This window comes from Chamaea fasciata, unplaced genomic scaffold (assembly GCF_029207755.1).
Source record: "Chamaea fasciata isolate MVZ Bird 193981 ecotype frontalis unplaced genomic scaffold, bChaFas1.0.hap1 SCAF_6, whole genome shotgun sequence".
NCBI lineage: Eukaryota > Metazoa > Chordata > Aves > Passeriformes > Sylviidae > Chamaea > Chamaea fasciata.
The window spans coordinates 44,459,802-44,481,430 of record NW_027094091.1 but is presented as its reverse complement, the minus strand read 5'-3'; the positions used below and the strand labels follow the sequence as shown (position 1 = coordinate 44,481,430).

The following is a 21,629-nucleotide window of genomic DNA, read 5'->3' as shown; positions in this document are numbered from 1 at the left end:
AAAGAGTTTGTGATAGTAAGTGAAGTCATCAGTGAGTCTGTGTCCTGATGCTTGGAGATGTGCAGGATGCATGCAAACTACAGCTTGCCTTGAGATGTAGGCATGTCGACTTGCTCCTGAAAGTTTGTTTCAAAGGCAGAATTGTCCTGTAAAGCAAAAATTGTCCCTGTTCAATGCGAGTGTGATTCAGATATATATTGGCATTCAGACTAGGAGCAGAACTACATAGGCTCAAGGGACTAAACCAGCCTTTCTCACTGTATTGCACTCATGGGAGCTGGCAAAAAGCTGATGTCTTGAATTCGTTTGCTTTGGTTTATTGTCTCTGTCTTGTCTCTCCCCGGTGTGCAGCTGTTAAAAAGCACAGCCCTTCCAGGTCCTACTGTGGAGGAGTCAGGAGGAATCCGCAGGTGGTGTTTCAGACTGAGATGGCTGCAGCAGAGCCATGCAGTCAACCCAGAATGACTTATGCTTAGCTGTGGCTGGCAGCGGCCACTGCCTCACCAGACCTGGTAGCATTGCCCCATGGTGTGAGCCACTGAGTTACAGACTGCTGATTGTCATTGTTGTCATTATTAATCTGATTTCAGATTTTGTGATTTCCATTGCCACGCGTGTCCCTTGCCATTTCTCTTGCAGAAATTAATGAAATAGCTAGTTTAGGAAGGGTTTTGTCTTTGCTTCCAGTAATAGGCTCAAATACACAAAAATACTCCTGCATTGTAGAGAAACACACTCCTAGCACTGTGCTGGAGTTGCCAAGGATAAATCTCTGCATGACTTTTCTCTGCCCAGAAGGCTTGCTTATTAGTCAGGTAAGTGGATTTGCCTTGAAAACATCCAGCAAATTCAACTGTTGATGGTTTTAAACTCCATGAAGCAAATCCATGCATCTACAGGAGGACTCTCCTGCTTCATTCACCTGGAAGCAAGGTTGAAGGATTAAAGAGGGTCAGAAATGTATTTGACATCTGTGGCACAAACACGCTCAAATCTTCATCTTGGGGGAGGGAGGGCCTCTAGGTAATGGGATTTTAGAAGTTTCTGTTCTCTTTAAGACCTTGTTAGGTGATGTGATTGCCTTGCCACCTAGTAACAGGCCAATAATGAGACTTTTGATGGCTGTCACTCAGCAGGGAAGTGAATGAAGTTAGATGATGGTGATAAATTGCTTGCCATGTTGGCTGCAGAAGGGGTTAGGACAGGGCAATTGTCTGCCTGAAGCAATGTGGAGCAGGTGCACTCACACCTTCGCTCAGTAATGGGAAGTGCATTATATTAGACCTAATCTGTGCATGCATGTGAGAGCGAGTGCTGCAAGGTATTGCAGGGTTATTATTGTAATAGAATCCTTAAAAAGCAGGGGAAAAAAGCTAGGTAGTAAGCAGAAATATCTTAATTTGTCTGACAAGGCCAGTAAAGTTCTAGAGAACAGCACTGCCAGGAAGTTCCTGGCCCTACATTCTTTTCTTCTCTGCTTAATTATTTCCCCTAGTTTTCTCTGTGGAAAGTTCTTTTGGCTCTCTCCAGCAAAATCTTCACACCTTTTCATCATGACTTTTATTCTCTCACTGTGGATTTTTTTGCTGTCTGCAGTGGCTCCTTGGCTGTGAGTACCATAGCTGACTTTTGTTCTGGTGACATTGAGGGTAGGCATGCTGAGCATTGTTGCTCAGGATGGGATGACGCTCCAGGGGAAAAAGTCAAGGAAAGAGTATTCCCCTCGGGATGTAAAGTGCACATAGTGGAGAAAAGCTTACCAGGGATGGTTTAGAAAAATAGTGCAAATATGTAAAGAAAATACATCCAGACCTTTTCAATGGGAATTATTCTTGGAGCTGGAGGATCAGCTAAACTTTTCCTGACAGGATCTCTCTTATCAGTAGGATTTTGTTTACTTCCCTGCTTTTCATTGCCGGAAAAATTAAGGAACAGGCTATTTCCCATGTTTCTGAGATACCACAAGGGGGTCCTTGAGCTACATCCATACTACACTCAGGATGACTACTCCTTGCTTTTATTGTTGGCTGTAGCACAAAGAATGTAAATATTCATTTGTTTTCCATTCAGTTTTGAGCAGAATTAATCCTGAGTCAATCAAAATTCTAATGCAAGCCTTAAACCAAGAAATCACATTCCAGGCTTTCATGTTGACCCCTTAGAAGTAGCCTCCCAGCTGTCTGTATTGCTGTACAGCTATACGCATCTGACTAATTTTGTTTTCCTCATTAAGCCCTTGTTGGTTGTTTTGAATTTTTGGAGTTAGATTTCCAAGAGAAGCAAATTGAAGTTAGGTTTCTAAACCTATATCCGGGCACCTAAGTGAAAGATGTGGAGTAAAACCTTTATCTCATTGAAGCTAATGGTGAGGCTTTAATCATTCCTGGTTTTCCAAGACCATTTATTAAGTCCCCAGGAAAGACTGGGCACTTACACTTACCGCACAAGACAAAACCCCACACACATTTCTTGCTTAAGTGTAGGACTTTTCAAAACAGTTAGTGGTACTGGGAGTGATTTGGACCTTGCTCACCAAATTGTTAAAGACTTACAAGTGTACACACAGGACTTTTAAAAACCTAGTTCCGGCTTTGAAAGTTTTTACCTAGCATCTAGCTGGAGTAGATTATTGTTTGCAAAGGATGCTAAGTATTTGCTAAATTGGAACCTTTTTAGTTTTTAGAGGCCAAATGTTGCTATTTTCTGGCTAGGAGGGAATGAGCTCTAGTAGCAGCCTGATAACATCCCTTCACTGAATCAAAAGTGATCCAGAGAAATTTGCTGGATTTGGTTATGGAAAATAAAAAAGCCTGCTTAAGCAGTATCCTTGATTAAATTTGAATTTGTAGCATGGGATAAAAAAATGTCTCTCTTCATACGGGGGATACTTGATGAATCAATTCTCTGTGCTGGTGGTTGATAGAGGCTTTATACAGAGTGTAGCTTGGGAATTTAGTTTGGGCACAAACACAGCTGCAAAAATTCTGCCCAGTAGCAGAAATTTCCTCATGTCTATATTTCATGAAATCATCGCAGGAACATATATGTGCCCTCATATCTCAACGGCAAATCCTTGTATAGAAAGGAGGTGACAAAGACAATTTTTCCCCCCAGGTTGCTCTAGAGAAATATTAATTCCTCCTAAGGCTAGAGGCAAGTAATGGAGAGGGTGAAAAGGGAAGGGAGAGGTTAGGAGGGAGTCTGAGATCCAAATGTGGTGTTGAGCTGAAGGCACTCTTAAGACAGAAAGCCATGAAACCCACAGCCAGTGTCCTAGTAACAGATATTGTCACCACACAACAAAAACTAAAGGATTTTGTATGCATATGTCTGGCTAGGACCCTCGCTTGCAGCCCCTCAATTTCTCAGTTCATCTGAGTGCTAGTGGGCTGGATCCTGGTTTTGCGGCTCACCCAGGGGCTGCGAGGTGCCAGGACTTGGGCACAGAAGCCTGTGTATCTCTTGAGATGTACCTTGTGATAATCAGTAGATCCAGTAACACAATCAAACAATCCGGATTTTAAAAATACCTTGAATTCTGAATTAGAAATTGCAGTGAATTTTTTCTTTAAAGCAGGTGTTCTTACGGTGTGAGAAGATGTAGCTGGAGCAGCAACACAAAATCTTCCCGTGCTTGCAAGACCAGCATGATTTCCCATGCATATGGATGAAAAGAGAGGAGCTATTTGTATTTTCCCCAAAAGACTCTACCAGTGTCTGACATGTTACCGCAGGTCTTCCAGCAGAATAACAAAGAAAACAATAGTTTTCCTCTGTGGTCTCATCGACTGTCTTTAAGAGTTCTGTCTTGGTATTAACAAGTAAACAATGTTTGCTTCTGCTAGATTGCCTTATGCTACAGAGATAAAATAAAATTACCAGGAAGGGAAGGCTTTATAAATGAGTTACTGGGGGCTTTTTCCTCTTTCTGAAAACAACCCAAACCAAATGCTGCCAACCGAAAGGAACAAGGGGAGAAGCCACTGAAGGAGGAGGTGATTAGATATATATTTATTGCATTTGTAGGAGTACATTATTGCTGATTCAATGAAATAAGAAAATTGTTTAGGCTTGCCTGAATGAGCATTACTTTATCTAATCAACCTTTTCTAAATTGGTCTTAATGTACTTCTATAAATACATTATTTCCAAACCCCAGGTTGTGTGGGCAGTATCAGTTCTGCTCTGGCACTGAAATGTGCCCACCCTTTTGTTATATGTTGGAAACATTATACTTTTCCACACACACACCCCAGAAAGAGAGGTTTGGAAATTGGTTGGAAGGTAATGGGCTATGTGTGGCAGAGAGGAATGGGTTTTTTAGTGGTGGGATGCCAGCTTCTCTGTAGGCAGCCTGCTGAGCACAGGCCTGGGCTGCTGTATGTGTAGGGCTGATTTTGGTAACCTTCTGGTAGCTTTCTTACATCCTTCAGGCCAAGAGGACTTGGCATGCTTGTGCCCACAAGTTCTCTGGAGTAATTTTTTTTTCCCTGGGGCATGGGAAGCCAAAATGCTTTGGCATTTAAGTCCTGAGAAAACTCTGGGGCTTAGGACTCAATTGCTGCCAGGCTCAATTTTAGGGCTTTTTAGAAGATAACCTCCAAAATGTGACCCAGAAGGCTGATTTCATGAGGAAAAAGTAGGATGCACTGCCAGAGTTTAGCATAATGTCAGGAGAAGGAGCTATGGTGGTATTGATTTGGGTGTGAGAAAAGGAGGAGCTGCAGTCAAACCCTGCAAGGAGCCCTGTGGACTTTGCCCTGAAGAGCTGCAATCAGGGTCTAAGCTCTCATCCTGGGAGAGGTGCTGGTGGGCAGGGAAGTTTCTGGATTAGCAGCTAAAGGAAGGTTTGAGCACAAGCTGATGGTTTTTGTCTTGCTAGCAGAGCATGCTTCTACCGGAAATTAAGCTGGGACTGCTCCCTTAAACACATTAAGTGGTTGTAATTGTGTTGTTATTAATCCGAGGTGATATATCTAAATGTCTTCATGCATGGATCATGAAAAACCTAAGTAGCATTACGGGCCTAGGAAGTAATAAACCGTGGATTCATGAAAAAAAAAAAAAAACAACAAAACAACAAAATAACAACCCTTCTCAGTTTTGCCTTTGATAAGCAGTTAATTTATCTCAGAACTGGCAGAATTCCCTGTAGTTTGTGTAGGGAATTTCTAAGTTGTGCTGTGAATATCAGAGTAATATTTTGTTATCTGAGTCAACTGACAAGTGTTGGAGCATGACAGCGATTGGGAAAGCAAATTCCAAAGACAGGTTGAGTCTGAATATATAATAAAGGCTGCTATAGGTGTGTATTATGGCAGAACAAAAGGCATGATTGTTTTAGTTAATGATAGCAGAGGCTCTTTCTGCATTAGCAGGTGGGATGATGTCTTGGGAATGGATTCGTAGGCTGAAGCAGAATGCTATGAATCTTTCAAGGCCCCTGTTTTGGGCTGGCTGTAGCTCGACCCCTTTGAAAAACCTAGAGCAGACACTCTGAGCAACAGTGCACTCCCAGCACACATCTTCAGGTCAAGTTTTATCCCCTCATGAATCAATGTGTTCTAGGTTATAGGTCCATACGATGCTTAGTGGTTAGAGAGCAGTCCCAGGTAAAAAACTGTCAGGGGATAAGGTATCGTGGCACACAAGAACAGCTCACGCTGCTGAGGGACCTGACAAGCTACACAAAATTAAATCTTAACTTGGAAACTACAGCTGAGGAGTTTCTGACTGTTTAGGTGTTGAAACGCCTGTGGTGTTGGGGATCAGGAGGAGGGATGCTTCAAGGATGGCAATGTACGGTCTCTCAGGGGCAGGCTGGTGTGCAGGGCAGTGGAACTGTTGCACTGGGAAGCGTGGCAGAAGGGCACGTTTAGGAAATCTGACAACAAGCAGACTCTATTTGATCCCTGCAAGGCAAGATGAGAAGTTTAATGCATGGCCTTCTGCAAAAGTAAAAACATTATCGCTTGTAACCTTTCAAGCAGTAGTCTCATTGAATGGAAATAACAGATAGCAATCTGGGTTTTTTGTTTATTTGACATATTCTAGAATAAAGATGAGAGCTAGTTTCTACATTTGTTCATCTTTGGAATGACATACAGCTCTCTGAGTAAGCCACACATAAGTTTCACAGACTGTGGTGGTCTGTTTTAGTTTTTTCAAGAGCTATCAAGGAAATCCAGAGACGAGCAGATAATATACTCAGCTTGAAAATGATAAGTAAGGAGATATGAAAGACATTCCTTTCTGTGCTGTTGAAATGGAAAGATTAGTGAAAATGTCACGGCTTAGAATTCATAAAGCAATGTTTCCCTAATCAAGTATCAGAATAAATTGCCAGAGTACAGTATATTTCTTTTACACGAGAAGACTCTGTCTGAAGGCATGCTGAAACAGGTGCTATAAATATATGTAAAAACCCTTATACATAATGTTCTGCATTACAAGGCTTATCTCCTAATTGTGTTATGCCTGTGATTAGCGGCTATGAAACAGCACAGCATACAATTTCATAAATACTTGCCATAACAGGCTCTGCAGGAGGGGCCTGCCCAGGCATGGTGCTGCCCATTTATCTTTGCTGGGGGTATGGTCCATGAGTGTCTGCTGGTGCTGCATCCTTTGACTCTGGAGCAAGGAGGGCCTACACTCCAGGCTTGCATTTTCTTCAGAAGAGGCCTTGGCAGTGCCTGGAAGTGATTTGATGCTTTCAAATGGTGAGTGGCCATATCCATATTGCTGCTGCCATTCTTGGGAGATGTGGAAAATACCAGATTTAGGAAGAAGGAGAGATAGAATTTCCATGAGCATGTCCTGTACATATAAACATAAAAATGTATATACGCACACATATGCCCTGCTGCTCCTGAGCTGGAGGTTTCTGCCCCATCAGGTCTGGACACTAATTAGAATGAGTGACTTCTCAAAAACCTTAACAAAATATTTAAATTAACGATCTTGCTTCACTGATGCAAGTGAGGGAGAGATCACTCCAAGTGCCCTGCTGACAGATCTTCTGTCCAGGAGCACAACTGGGGCAAGTAAACTCTTACCCATTAGAGCCGAGTACAGGAAAGGAAACAGGTGCCCCCAGCACTTCCCAAGATGGTGTGATCTTTGTGCTTCCCTGCTCTGCAGAGGGAGCAGACTGGAAAATAGCTCTGCTTTCTTCTGAAGATGCTGTGTGAGCAGAGAGAGGAGGCTGCTCCCTGGTAAAGAGAGGTCTCGAGGTAAGTAGGAGATGAGGGACATAAAGCAGAAGAAGCACAAAACCTGACGGAACAACGCAGGGTAACTCCCTGCTTATTGACCTTGTAATGCGAACCCCATGGGCCCAGTAACTGTGCCAAAAAATATTGCATGCTATTTTGAGGTTATATTACCTTTTTTTATCCAGCATGGACAAAATTCATGGTCTCTGGTCTGGGCTGAGATTTATAGCAGTGGAGGATATTAGTACTTTTCCGATTACAGCGCTCTGGCGGAAGGATACTTCCATGCATCCCTCTTGCTGCGAGAAGGCTGACTGCCTGTGCTTATGCCTGCATGTGTATTATCAAGGGTTATTCATTTCTTTTGGATGCAAAGCTAAAATTAGTGTCCCTTGGCTTTTTCCTAACTGCAAATAGCTTTTTAAATATGTAAGAATCAGAAATAATTTTTTTGTTACCTGGGTCCTTTCCTGAGTCTATCATTCACATGATCATTTGTCATTAGGCACAGTGGGCAGGAGGTTAATTGTAATTGCATGGTCATCTGGACCATTGTGTGATTTGAGGCAGAGTTTCTCTGCTGTGTCAGGTCCAACAGTATATTATCTGAAAGCATTAGTGCCAGGTTGCTCTTTAAATCTGCCAGGGGGAACTGAGGAAGAAGTGATTTAAGCCTTCGATTTAGTGCTCTCCTCTTGCTGTCCGCTTCAGGCCACTTTACTAGTGATTGCAGAATGTGAGTGGAATTAAAATACAGAATTTTTAAATAAAATCAAATCCAGTGTAGCAACTGAGAAGGTGGAACCCTTCATCATGGTAACTTAATACCATGTATCTTTGTTGACAGCTCTATATGTAAATCACTAATTATTCTAAACTATTCAATTCCCCTGCAGGAAATCTAGAGTTCTACATTAAAGGCTGGCTATAAGAAATGAAAGCCTCGTGCCAATTCCCCACAGGTTTTATTAAGCTGCGGTGAAAACCCAAGGTTTTTTTGCATCGTAAGTAACAGTGATAGAGAGGTCAGCAATTTACCTACATCTGTAGAGATTACTGGGTTTGCAGCCATAATTGTAAGCGCTTTACAGCTTCACTAATACATATTTTCTACCTCGGTGGAGCAGCAAGGTAAGGAGGACACGACTGGCTCTGCTCAACTGAGATCTCCTTTCATCGCTTTATGCCAGAGGTGATATACAGGAGTGCTGTGAAGGTGCAAAACTACTCAGGGATGTCTGTCATGGGTTCTTTTTGACACAAACTTATTTCAAGCCTTCCCATTTTGGGGGATGGCAGGTCATTTGCAGACATGCCTGATGTCTGAGACCAGGTTTGGTGGCTTTGGAGAGATCTGGCCCAGCTGTGGGTGTTGCGGTTTGGTCCTGCTCCCAGGCTGAGCTGTAGGTGGATGTGTGTGTGGTGGTATGGTATGTGCCCTCCTGTAGCCATGGGATGACCAGCTCTCCTGTCCATCAGACAGGACCCAGCTGGTCCCGTGTGAGCTGGGGAGTGGCTGCATGCTGGACTCGTCCTGTGGTCTCTCATATGTGTTGGACCATGAGCTCTGTGTGTTCAGCTGCATGGCCTTGAGAGGAGAGGGCAGGAGGAAGATGCCTCTCTGCAGCCTGATGCAGATGAGACAGGGGCAGCTGTGATGTAGCTGGAGGAAGAGGCAAGCCTTTGCCTGGTCGTGCAGCCTGTAGGCAACACTGGTGTGGCTGATGCTGTGTAGAGGCATATTTTGAAAGGTAAGGTATAGTTAAAACCCCACTAATTAATACTTTTTTCTGAATTTTAGCTAGAGTTGTGTATTCAGTTTTGCTTTTAAACCGTGCTTGCGGAGATGCAAGAATCACCCAGACTATCAGAATCCCTTTCTTATCTTTATACACCAGCCAGTAACCATAAATCTCTAAACTCTGGTTACTGTCTTGTTTAATGCTGCATTCATTTTCTGTTGTTTCATCTTCGTAGCTATTTTGTACTCTGTTTCATTGCAAATCATTTGCTTGCTTCTGGTCCAAAGTTCTTTGCAGGGAGAAACAAGCTGAACGCTTCTAAATTCCTACATTATCCCTGGAAGAGACAGCTTCATCACCTTCTGCCTCTTTCCTCAGGCTGGAAAAAGGCAGCCTTGGAAAGCAAAACTTCCTATTTAGATTTATTCTTAAATCTAATTTCTCTCAAGCAAATGAAAGCATCCTTTTTTTATCTCTCTTCTTAAAAATAATTAAGACTTGCCAAAAATCTTTCTCTGGATTAGTGTACGGTGATCCTTTGCTTTCTCCAGCTCTTGCCTTTCGTCTTCTTTCTCCTCTACCATCAATTTATGTTATTCTTGGCCACCTTTCTCAAAGGAGCTATTGATTAAAGGATGCAAACTGTCTCAGATCCTGCATATCAAGCTGCTCTTTTTTTTTTTAGTTGCTTGGTATGTGTAAAGCATCACGTTTTTGCACTGCAGTGCAGCTTTACCCAGATACCTGGTCTCTCCATCTCTTTTTTTTTTTTTTTTTCCTTTGCCCTCCCATCCTGCTAAATGGACATCTTGTCAAATCCTGTTTGTACAGACTGACAGCTATAGAGGTCTTGGAGAAAAAGCCAGATCGCTGCACATACACTCTAACAAACAGAATCAAAATGTCAAGGCACAAATGAAATATATCACTGTGCTTTCCTGTCAGATTTTACTAATATCACCCGGCTAAATTGACGGAGGAACACCTGCAGCAAGTTAACCCATTTTTATTAGCAGTTGTTTCACATATTTATATTTGTTTATGAATACGGGGACTGCTGGGGAGAAGGCTTTCAGTTGTTTCCTCACAGGATGAAATACCCCCTGTTCTTCATGCCAAATACGGTCGGGGCAGTGAAGTCACTTTCAAATTGCACAGCAATTAATAAAGAAAGAAAAAAATAATTTCACAGTCTGTTGTTAAATTAGCAATTCTTTAGAGTGTCTGGAGTTTCTGACAGAATTAATAGGCACTCGGAAGCCTTGGGCAGCCTTGGTGCATACCATTTACCCAACAGTTGTAAGAGCCAAATGCAGAGACAAGGAGTGGTGCTTGATTGCAAGGGAAATACTGGAATTATCTGTCTAGTAATCATTTAGCAGCCTTGTTCACAAATAATCAAGAAACATTTGGATTTGGATTACATCCCTCATTCTTTCAAGACAAATGTAGGAGAAACAGTGGCTGGAAAATGATGTGTTAAGTAACACTGGTGAAAAAAAGGCAGAGAGCAACATACATTTGAGCAGGGAGAAGAAAATGCACAATAAAAGTGCAATAAATTTCCCATGGATTGAAGGGGAGTATTTTTATAGCAGCTTTCTGCAAATTGAATGCATCTACATAAATAATGTAGCGACACATTTAATTGCAACTATTTATTTTTAAATTTGGCTGGATGATGAGAGAATTTCTGCATAGAATAATGAACCTTGTATTTTTACCACTTGCACAAATTTGAAAAAAATAAATTGTAAATGGTATTTGGGCTAAGTGTCAAGAGCCAGAAGTTTCTGGCTGCTCTCTAGTGCATCTGAAAAGAAACCAACATCCAAAAGTGCATCCATATGGAATGGATGCTAGATATTGGGGAGGTCAAGAGATGACAGGGAGGGAAATATTACCAGTCCATACTTGAGTCCAGGAACTCCCATTTGTTCTTTCAGTGCAAAATGTACCTCTTCAAATAAAAGAATTAATACTGAACGCTTTGTGTTTGCCTTCTTCTGACTTTGCTGGTGGTGTTCTCATTTTCAGGCTTTCTTCTCAAAAAGGCTATAACCTCTTTTCCCCTCTCAGGTTTTTTTGGGCCTTCTCTTCCTCGTGAAAAGATTGATTCTTCGTGTTCTCCTGCAGTCTCTCCATTTCAGGGCTGCTGAGAGGACAGGCAGCATCTTCCTGTACCACCCTCTCCTGCTGGGTATCACAGGACAGATGCCACAGCACTTGACAAGGCTTTGAAAACAAGGTGTGGAATTGGTGCTGGCAGTGAGGACTGGCAAGCTGTTGAGGGTGGTTGTGTATGAGACACAAGACAAGCAGGTTGCAGTCTTTTTTCTTGCAAGGCATAGGTATGCTAAACCAAGAGTTCAGTGCCCTTGTGCCCATGCCAACTGCTCCCTTTTCTCCCCTCTTGGTGTCTTCTAGTCTTCCCTTGAAGAAATCCAACATGAATGGTTTTTGTAAAGCGGAAGATTTGGTTTGGGGTTTTTTTTTTCCCAAGCTGCCTTAGAAAGACTGTTCAAGTTGATGCAATGCAAGGTTGCAGAGATGCAGGAAAAATTACAAATAAAGGCAGTGCTGGGCTTCCAGGGCAAACAAGCTTATAAAGGCAATGCTTATTTCTTTAGATATAGCTGGAGAGCCATGTGAGCTACATGTGAGCAACAGTATTTCTTTATAATAGTTTGAGAATTAAATCTCCATAAATCAAGCTTTGGCAGCTCACAACCTTAAGTAAAAAGCCTGTGAGAATGCCAGCATTGCTGCTGCAAAGTGTGCTTCAGGCTAGTGCTTTGCAGTGTGGGGAAATAGATTTGGCAGGAAGGACATCATGGTAAGACTTCATGTAGCACGAGGGAAAGCAAGTGGTAAAGTGTTTGCTTTGCTTTAGTTTTTGCTTCATATGTGGATTTCTGGAACAGTTGCATCTATCGAACAGCCATTTTTGGGGCAAGAACAAAGCCTTTGAGAAGAAGCAGTGGACAGGGCTGTTAGCAGGATGTCTCTTCCCAGTGGATGCTTTTGTCTCAGAAAAGTACTGTTTACATGCAAAGTAATGTTTATGTTAGATGGAAAGTAATATTTATATGTCTGATAAAACATCTTATTGGGATATAACTGCATTTTTTTTTCCTCTTGGCTTTTGGTTTTTTCCTGACTCGCCTGGAGTCATGGCAGTGCTAGCTAGTTCAAGGCAAGGATGACCCAACTCCATCATCCAAAAGCCACAAGGCTCCCTGCCCAAATAGTATTGAGATTGGCTTCAAAACCAGGAGGTTTAAAGTGTCAAGTTACATTGTTTTATCTTGTGTTTGAGCGTTTTATATATGCAGCAAGTTTTCCTCCAGAAACAGGAGAGGTAGTACAGAAATAAATTCTCTGACAGATTGCAACACAGAAGAAAAGCTCCCAGTACTGTCAGGCTGGCAAGGGAAGAGCCAGCCATGCCTCAGGTTGCCCTTTGAACTTGTTCCTAAAGAAGAGCTCTTGAGTGGAGCTGCTTGGCAAGGCAGATGAGCTGTAAAGTGTTGCAGTGTTCATCTGACCCAAAGGGATAATTTAATCAATTTAACAAATAATCTCAATATTTTTATGTCTGGTTAATTAAACTGAGATAATGAAGCATTCTATCTGTATGTGACAGGATAACTGCTTGATGTTTCTGCTCTTGGTTGTGTGTTTAGAGCTTGCTCAGCTTTCCTGGTTAAATTTCTCAGGGTATTAATATTTGCTATGTCTTCCTTGCACACACTTCTTGATTTGTGGCCTTCTAACAAGCCAGAGCATCTCGTGATATGCATATCAGGGGAGAATTTACCTCAGTGAGACTTCCCTCTGCAACTCCAATCAGTGTGCTCCAGTGCAAAACCCATGAGCTTCTGTGGAAGGAGGCCTGACTGAAGGGATGTGTTCCCCAAGAGATATGTCTGTGTTTCTTTCTGTGCACCTCTCGGCTGCCTGCCCACAGTAAAATTGGCTATCATCACCTTTACCTTAAATTTTCATTGACAACAAAATACCCAAACAAAAACCACACACCAAGAAACATCACTTTCCCAGAGTCATTGTTCTGTGCATAAACCCATTTAGCACACTTAGTTCTGTCAACTCTGGATAAATCCTTCCTATCTTTTTTTGGTCAGGACTGTAAAAGATCCGTCTCCGTTGCCCTCCGATGGAATTTGAATAGATGTGTCTGGAGTGACATATGTTCAGCCATAAATTACAGAGGAACAATTTTAAAACAACTTGCCTACAGCCAGTCCTGCCGAATTTACCTCCTGAGACAGCTGATCATAAAGCTAGAAGCAAACAAGCCCTTAAACATTTGATGCCAGCTTTGAAAGGATCTTTTTGAGTAGGTGTTTGCATCACTGTAGGTTGGTGGGATGCTGCCTATTTTAGATCAAATAGTCAGCAGTGAAAAGGCTGACTTTATACCAGCAAGAAATCTTGTTCACACCGTTGAAGTTAAACAAGGTAGGGCCAATTGGAGGGAAATATTTTAAGAATTTTTAATTCTCTTTACTGTCTGCATATGTGCAGTTTATTGGTTCAGGCTGAAACCTTAAAATGTTGGTAGAATAAACACACATGGCATAAATCATCAAAATAAATCCTCCCAGTCATTATATTTCTTAACCACAATGGCTTGCAGTTGTCCAAACCACAATATAATTAAAGAATGTTTCTTTCTTTGCCGGTTGGGCTCCAGATCCCTATGGCAGACTGAACCAAAAGACTAAAAACCCTTTCATTGAAGTATTAGGGCTCTTCAAAGCTACAGCAAACATGTAGCTTTGAAGAGCCCTATTTTCCAGGAGATTTTGCCAACTGATCTTTGCATTACTGTCGGTAATAGGTGTATACAGATAGGCACAGGGGGGTTTTGGCTGCATCATTTTTAAGTGTGATCCTGTTCCCCAGCTGCCATTAGGGACGATGCCTTTATTGCTATTCAGTCAATGCTGCTGTCGAACTCGAGGGAGTTCTGTGGCTTGTCCATCAATCCTCCCCTCTCTTAGCAGGACAGTGCAGCCTGAATGTTTAAGTTGCCATTCACATAACAAAGGATAACCCGGGTGTGTGTCTTTGTGTGCAGAAACCCCAAAATAGATTCCTGTGCCTCTTGGATTACGTGTGGAGCTGGGCATCTTAAGTTGTGTTTACCAGTGTGCGGAAACAAATGTGTCTCTGCTGCCTTCTGTGTCTTAAATTGTATTTTTCCTTCAGGTGCAGCATTGTAAATCATGGCTTCCTCTGTTAAAGGGAGTAAAATGATTTCAGTTTGCCTTCATTAAAAAACCAAAGACAGTAATTTAGGAGTAATTTAAGTGCATCTTTGCACCTCAGAGAACGAAGTGAAGATACACAGATAGATTTTTATAGACACAGAGATTTGTGAAGATACATAATTTATAAATGTAATAGGCAGAAAAGCTGTCGCAACAGGATGTGGACTTCCTTTTTTTTTATTGTAAGCCAGATAGTTGGGGTTCAGTGAGATCAACCTGGATCTGTCCCTTCTAGCCGGAGAGCAAGGAAGACTGCAGGTGCTGCCTGTGCGGAGAGCTGAAGGAGCCCTTGTACATGCATGCGAGAGCATGCAGTTGCTCATCACAGAAATTTTGGGTTTGCTAGGAAATGTGCTAGAGTGCTTCCTCTAGAAATGTACCAGTTTCTTTCAGGTTTTTCTTTTTGGACAGGAAAGTTTGGCAAAAAGGAAGACCCCACAAAAACCAAAGCACAGCCATCTAGCCCTGCAGTTGACACAGCCTGGGGGAGCAAGCTTGCCCAGTGCTAAATGCTTTTGAAAAATCTTCTGTTTCCCCTAGGAGCATTTATTTTCCATAGCTTGCTTTCTTTCTGTGAAATCAAACCCAAATGATAGTATGTGTTTGCATATATGCCAGGATAAATCTCTTTCCATGCTCCTCCATCACACTGCTGAGAGTTTAGGCTCGACTCAGGTTTTGCCTCATTGATTGCTTTAAAATCTTCTTTAGAACGAAGTCAGAATGTGCAGAAATATAGCCCATTAAGATACTAATGTAAGCATAAGCATTTTTAAATGTGTTGTGTTCTAGGTATTTTTATGTCTTGAAAATGGAGTTTACTTGGGAATTTGATGAATTTTTCAGAGTGATGCTGTGTGATGAAGTTTTATACCATTTAGAAGAAAGTCATTAATGTCATTAGTGGCAGTTAATTCTTAGTTTTCTAGCAGCTACAGTTATGTCATAAATTGTTGTGTCACAATTTAGTGAGCCATGAGATAGAAAAAAGTGGTTTTTCAGAGGAAGGGACTGAAAGTGCTAATTTATTTATATCCTAGTTTTAAAGGTTGTTTTTGTATTCAGAGCTAGAGCTGATTTCAATGCAGAGTGGAGATAATTCAGCCTGAGTTAGTGTGGGGTTGGGCAGGACAGCATCAAAAGCCAATGTTTTCTTAGAACAAAGGGAAAAAAGCTTAAAAGAATATTACCCATTTGAGACGCATGAATTGGTTTGAATCCAAGCTAGGAGCCAAGTCTCTTTTTTCAAAGTGCAGAGCCTGTAGATGCCTCACTTGTCCAACAAGCTCCAGGACATCATTTAAAAGGAACTCTAGCAAGTCTTGGACTGCAGCATTGAGTACTGGACCTCCTGAGAGATGCTGGCAAGTCTACCGGATTGAAGCAAACCAGCAGCTTCGAATTACAGTGTTTTATTAGTGGATATTTATTTAATTCCCTTCAAATCCCCAAGGCATGCTGCTACAGGAAGCAACATAGCACTATTGCAGATAGAAGAGACCAAGCCTAAAAGAGATATAATCAGGGAATTTTACACATTTTTCTGTAGCTTTGTAGCTTTGGCAGCAATTTCAGTGTCAGCTTGCAGTTCAGGAAAGCTTATAGGGAGGGCTGGATTAGCTCTTGTGAGCCTGCTTGTAAATTCTGCAGAAGGATGCTCTGTGGTGGGTTGCTGTAGTTCTTGAAATACTTTTTAGGAAAGCTTGGCATTCATATGTTTATGCTTGTTGGGAAACACGAAGACAGTCCGTTGTGGTTTTCTGTTTTGTTTTTTCTTGTAAGTAAAAGAGCGTGTCAGGAGCACAAGCTGAGGCTTGGAGCCTCTCAGCATTTTAATTGATTCCACATTGTAAAGACTGTACCTCACTAAATCCTTTTACAGGTTTTGGACACATCTAAGAGGCAGCAGCACCCTCTTCTCAGTGCTAACACTTCAAGGCATGGCAGCTCCGGAGAGCAGGGGATGATTATTTGTAGCTTGTTTTTGCTCAGATCCTTCAACTCTCAAGGTATATTCCCTGCACCAGAGAAATGTGCTAATGAAAGAAGAGTTGATGAGCTACAGAGCTGAAAATACACATACAAACATGCATCCCTCCATATCCTGTTTGTGTTTCAGCTGAGAGCTGCCTCATTGTGGACTGTGGGTCTGTCCACGGGGCAGAGAGTTTTACACTGTGGTTCCTTTTAAAAGCTGTGACAATTTGAGCTGTGTGTCCCTGTCTGAAGAAGTTGGCAGTCTGGAAAGGTAAATGGGACTGAGGATGGGAAGGAGAAGCAAAGGGACTTTCCAGGCTGGGGAGGAAACCTCAGGTTCAGCTGGATAACCTGTGCTCCATCTAGGGTAGGCATCCTTATCCTCATTAATTTTTCTTAGATTCAGTCCTTTAGCTTTGTTTATGGATTAGTGGCACTACCTTATGAGTTATACTTGAGGTTTCTGATTACTGTGGAGACTAATTTGGCGCTCTGCAAGGGAGGCAGTGTAATTCCTGTTTGAGTTTTATGTTCTGGGACATATGAAAGGTCATTTCACTGATCCTAAGCACTTAAGTACTGTGAGCTTATCCTCCCAGCATCAAGAGAGTGTGAAGAGAGTAATAAGTTGGGCTTTTTTTTATATCTCCTGGGGTTTCAAGGCTTACAGGGTCATGTTTCCTAGCTTCTCTCTCTACAAGTACAAAACTGGAATTCCCACTAATACTAATTATGGGATAGAGACCAATAGAGTATTCTACAAGCAGCTGGCTGACGTTTCACATTATCCCTTGTTCTTGTGGGACACTTCAGCTTCCTGGATGTCTGCTAGAAACTCAGCACATTGGAGAGGAGACTGTCTAGGAGGTTCCTGGAGTGTGTGAGTATTAACTTCCTGACATACCTGATGAGTGAGCCTACCAGGGACAGTGCTCTGCTAGACCTGCTGCTTATGAAGAGAGCAGGGCTGGTGAGAGATGTGGTGGTCGAAGGTCACTGTGGGCATTGTGACCAAGGGATTATAAAGTTTTCAATTCTTGGTGAGGGAAGGAAAGGGTGCAAAACCTACAAAACATGCCTTTGACTTCCAGAGGGCAGACTTTGGCTTGTTCAGGACACTGGTTCAGATACAGTCCTTAATAACAAAAGGGTCCAGAAAGGCTAGACATACTTTAGGAAGGAAATCATCTCCCTGGCAACTGGTGACAGGATGAGAAGAAATGGCCTCACGCTGCACCAGGCGAGATTCAGGTTGGACATCAGGAAGAATTTCTTCACTGAAAGGGTTGTCAAGCATTAAAGCAGGCTTCCCAGGGAAGTGGTGGAGTCACCATCCCTGGGAGTGTTCAAGAAATAACCGGATGTGGCACTTGGTGCTATGGTTTAGTTGACATGGTGGTGTTCAGTCAAAGTCTGGACTCAATGATCTTGGAGGTCTTTTCCAGACTTAACGATTCTGTGATTCTGTGATAGTTGTGTGGTTTCACTGACATGATCATGTGAGTATGGAAAGCCTTGAATTTGTTCCTTGCTTCCAGCATGTGTTGCCTTGGGTCAGTGTGCAGTGAAGGCATGGGGTAGCTGGGGAGGAGAGGAGCCCTGCCTATTGGCTGCAGTCTTCAGCCAAAGCTCAGGGAAGGGATGGTTACAGGGGTGCGGCCGCAAATCATTTGATGTTAAGTCTTTCAGAAAATAAACTGGCAAGTAGTCCCAGCTGGCTGGTGTTACTGGCTTGTTCTCCCCTCTTTTTGCTTTGTCTCCTCACTGGTATTCACTGTCTCTACTATTGTTATAGCACATTCAGCATGTTGTTGGCAGAGGCCAGTTGTCGTTGTAAGAGGACCAGTGGTTCTACCTCCATCCACCCACATTCCTTCCAGGGGCCAGTGTCTTTCAGCGTGGCTCTGGTGGGCTCCCCTCTGCAAGGTACAAAGACAGTCTCTAATCCAGCTGCTGTTGGTTTAAGGGATCAGCTCATGCCATTGCAATCCCAAGATGCTCTTGCTGCCATCCTTCACCATGGCCATCTCTCTCTGGCCCCTTTAAAGTGTGCAGCAAGAGGCTGCACAGATGCTAATGCTCTGTGTATGCCACATTTTGTGGTTGCTATTAAAAATAAAAAGAGTGAAATTGATTTGCTAATAATGGATGTGCTACTAACAGAAACACATCCCACTTGTACCTAACACTAGCAGGTTGTTTATGTCTTATTTGCTGTCTCTAAAAATAATAATTTTTTTAAGCGACCAATTTAATTTAAAGACTATTTTCCCACATCGCTGGCTGTTAATCAGTTAAAGAGTTTTAATATTAAGAAGAAAGAAGCAGATCTCATCAACAGCTTCAAACTTGATTTCATTTCTTTTCAGCTGTCTTGCAGCAGATTATGGGGAGTCTTAAGCTAGCTCATTTTATTTCTCCTGCTTTCCTATCCCCTTTAAAAGAGAGAGAGTACATTATCTGTATGACTGTGCTGTGCTAGTTCTCTGTATCTTTTCAATAGCTGGTGAATTGGAAATACTGAGATAAAAATATAAGAAGACTAAAATAAGATTTAATTAGGAATTAAACACCAGACACCCATGTAATTTTAAATAAAGGCATGTATACTTCATGAAGAGATTATAAGATTGATTGTCAGAAGAGGAATGATAAGATAAGAGACCAAAACCCAAGATACACATGCAGGGTAAGTTGGTTTTAGCCCTGTCCTGCTCTGAAACAAATTCGCAAAATGTCTGAGGCATTGCCACCACTGGCAGAAAATGGACAGGGCACGAGCTCCTGCTTTTTTGGCTGTTCAGCTCAGCCAAGACTATGCTCATCCACCTGCTGTGGTACTTGCTCTGCAGTGTGGAGGCGTACGGTGCCCCTGGGTTAGCTTTCATCTAAACAGGGTCTGTTTCATCGCAGCATCTCTGTTAAACAACTGCTGCTTGAACCATCTCACAGGCTGTCCTCTCCTTTGTGTTTTGTACAAAACAAACACAGGAAAGGATACGGAGAAGTGTTGTAGTGGATACAAGTTCTGCCTGAGACACCCATGCAGCTGCTTCTGTTCTTGAGCATGATGGTGCAAGTGCGGTTTCCATCAGGAGCTGCTGGTCATGAGAGCCTGGAAGACTGTGCTGGGGGAACCCTGCAAATCCCCCTGCCCTCCCCAAGGCATCTGCTGCAGGTGTGTGGATTCAGCTAACACCACTAACTGTGTCACTTCTTGCATTTATTTGGTTTTCTATACTCCCCTTTTTTTGTATAACCCATCTCCTGTCCCTGAATTCTTCCCTTCTGACTGACACAGAAATATTTCACCTTAGTCCAACAGGATGCTGCTCTGCTGCCTGTTTGTTTTGAGGACTCATGCTGATCTCTTCAGTGTAACGTAATGCTCTTGAGTATTCCTCCTAATACTTTTTTAATAGAGAGGGACTTGCCTGACCCATGAGAGCCTGCAGTTTATACAAAAATTAGTCTACTTCAGTTCTATTTCACATCTCTCATTAAATCATGGGTTATTTGCCTTGTGCATCTCTTGGCTCCATATTTATTTATGAAAACCACATATTCCCTTTGGGCTGAGCTACGTATCGTGCCATCATCAACAAGCTGCATCTCGTTTAAAATCTGTCAAGGAAAACTGACTCATTTTGCATTTGCTGCTTTGCACAAAATAGAAGCACAGTAAACTCTCGTGCTGTAATGATTTTCTGTCTGTCTTGATAGAATATAATGAGATAAATTCAGGTCCTTTTTTGAGGGCTAATTACATTGACTACACACTAGATGTGTGTTGCTGTCCTTACATGTTGCACATTTTCATGCTTTCATTTCCCCATCTCTTTTGTCTGCGTGTGCAAGAGTGTTTGATTTGGCTTTGAAATACAAATTGTGGGCTAGAGAGGAAGCATTTGGTGGTCTGCTCTCTCAGAAGACTCTCCAGAGACTGTGTAATAGTCCTTGCTGTAGGTAGGGCAGCATTTGAAGGTGATTGTAAAGTTAATAAAAGAACTTAAGTACGTGCTGGAAACTGAGGGATGTGCTATAAAGCATGAGGGCAGCTTGTGGTAAGTCTGCTAAAAGCCATAGAGAACAGGTTCAGCCTTAGTTCTCTTTGCTGGTCCTGATGTCCGGGCACAAAGCAGAGCAACTGCACCTTGCAGCTGGATATCACAGGCTGGGAATGGAACACTAGTTGGATGAGGAGCAATTTTGGGAAATGGGTTTTTAAAACCTATAAATCCCTCCAGTCCAACCAGTTGTTCTCTGCCTGTCTTGTGGGAAGAAAGGGAATCCGTGGAATAGCGTGGGAGGGTGCTTGGTTTGGGTAGGTCGGAAGGGAGATGATCCCCCCCCCTACAGCAGGGTGGAGAGGTTGCAGATCCATGGTGGTGACCTGGCAGCCTGTGCTGGGCTTGGCACCTGCTTCAGGGCTGCATGGTGCCTGCTGTAAAATGTACATAGTCCGGGCAAGGCTGGGGAGGTCGGGCCTGGGGGAGGTCTGTTGGATGCTCTTGAATCACACATTTGATGCATGAGTGGTCTCCATCACCAAAGACTTACTGTTCAACTCTGGGAGTCAGGAATTGATATGCAAGTGTCTCACCTTTGGTGAAGAAACTACTGATGTAAAAGGGAAGATGACAAGGCAGTTTCTCTGGTACTGCAGGAAGCAGAGCCAACTTTAGAAGCAGTTGTCCTAGTTGGTCCATCAGAGGAAAGGGATCACTAGTAAAAACTTATACTTTACCTACAGTGAAGATGGATTCTGTCATCACTTGCTGAGTTTTAGCACATGCTGTGATTGTCTGGGACATTCCTGATGGGATAATATTAGTGCTTTTGCTGTGAACTAATTTTCTTTGCAAGCTAATTACAACTGGGAGAGTTTGAATGCAGATGGAAAGGCTCTGGGATTTCCAGGTAACTTCAAGTCTGATAGCAGATCTCTGCATCATTAATATCATACTGGGCAGAAATATTTTAAAGCAATTCAGAAGGAAGAAATGGTAACAGCACTTTAGAGCTGCTTTAACATGTCTCCCTGTCTCTGCTCTTTGAGACAGACAATCAACATTTCCTACTTTTGCTAACAGTGCATTTGTAATTCTGCATGTGAGGGTATGATATAGAGCCAACTGGGTTTTTTCCTAAAAAAACCACTTGCAAACCTGTGGCTGTCACTGCTTCTGGCTGAGTGTGCACACACAGGTGAAGTGCAGAGAGCTTTGCATAGGTGAAAAAGCACTTGTTTCAGAAGGATGGAAACAAGATATTACTGTATTCATTTCAAACTACTTACAAAAAAAAATCCCAAGCTACTCATAGCCATGGATTTGTAAGAAAAAAAGTAGCTCTCAGATCAAGTCCTTGTGCCTTGTCATGTATATGCATTGGAG

At 42.4% G+C, this 21,629-nt stretch overlaps 1 protein-coding gene across 6 annotated transcripts in view; it reads left to right on the top strand.

Annotated features, from left to right (window-relative positions):
• The window catches only part of EPHA5 (EPH receptor A5), a 193,448-nt gene that overhangs the window by 83,718 nt on the left and 88,101 nt on the right, over positions 1-21,629 (top strand). The window lies entirely within an intron of this gene.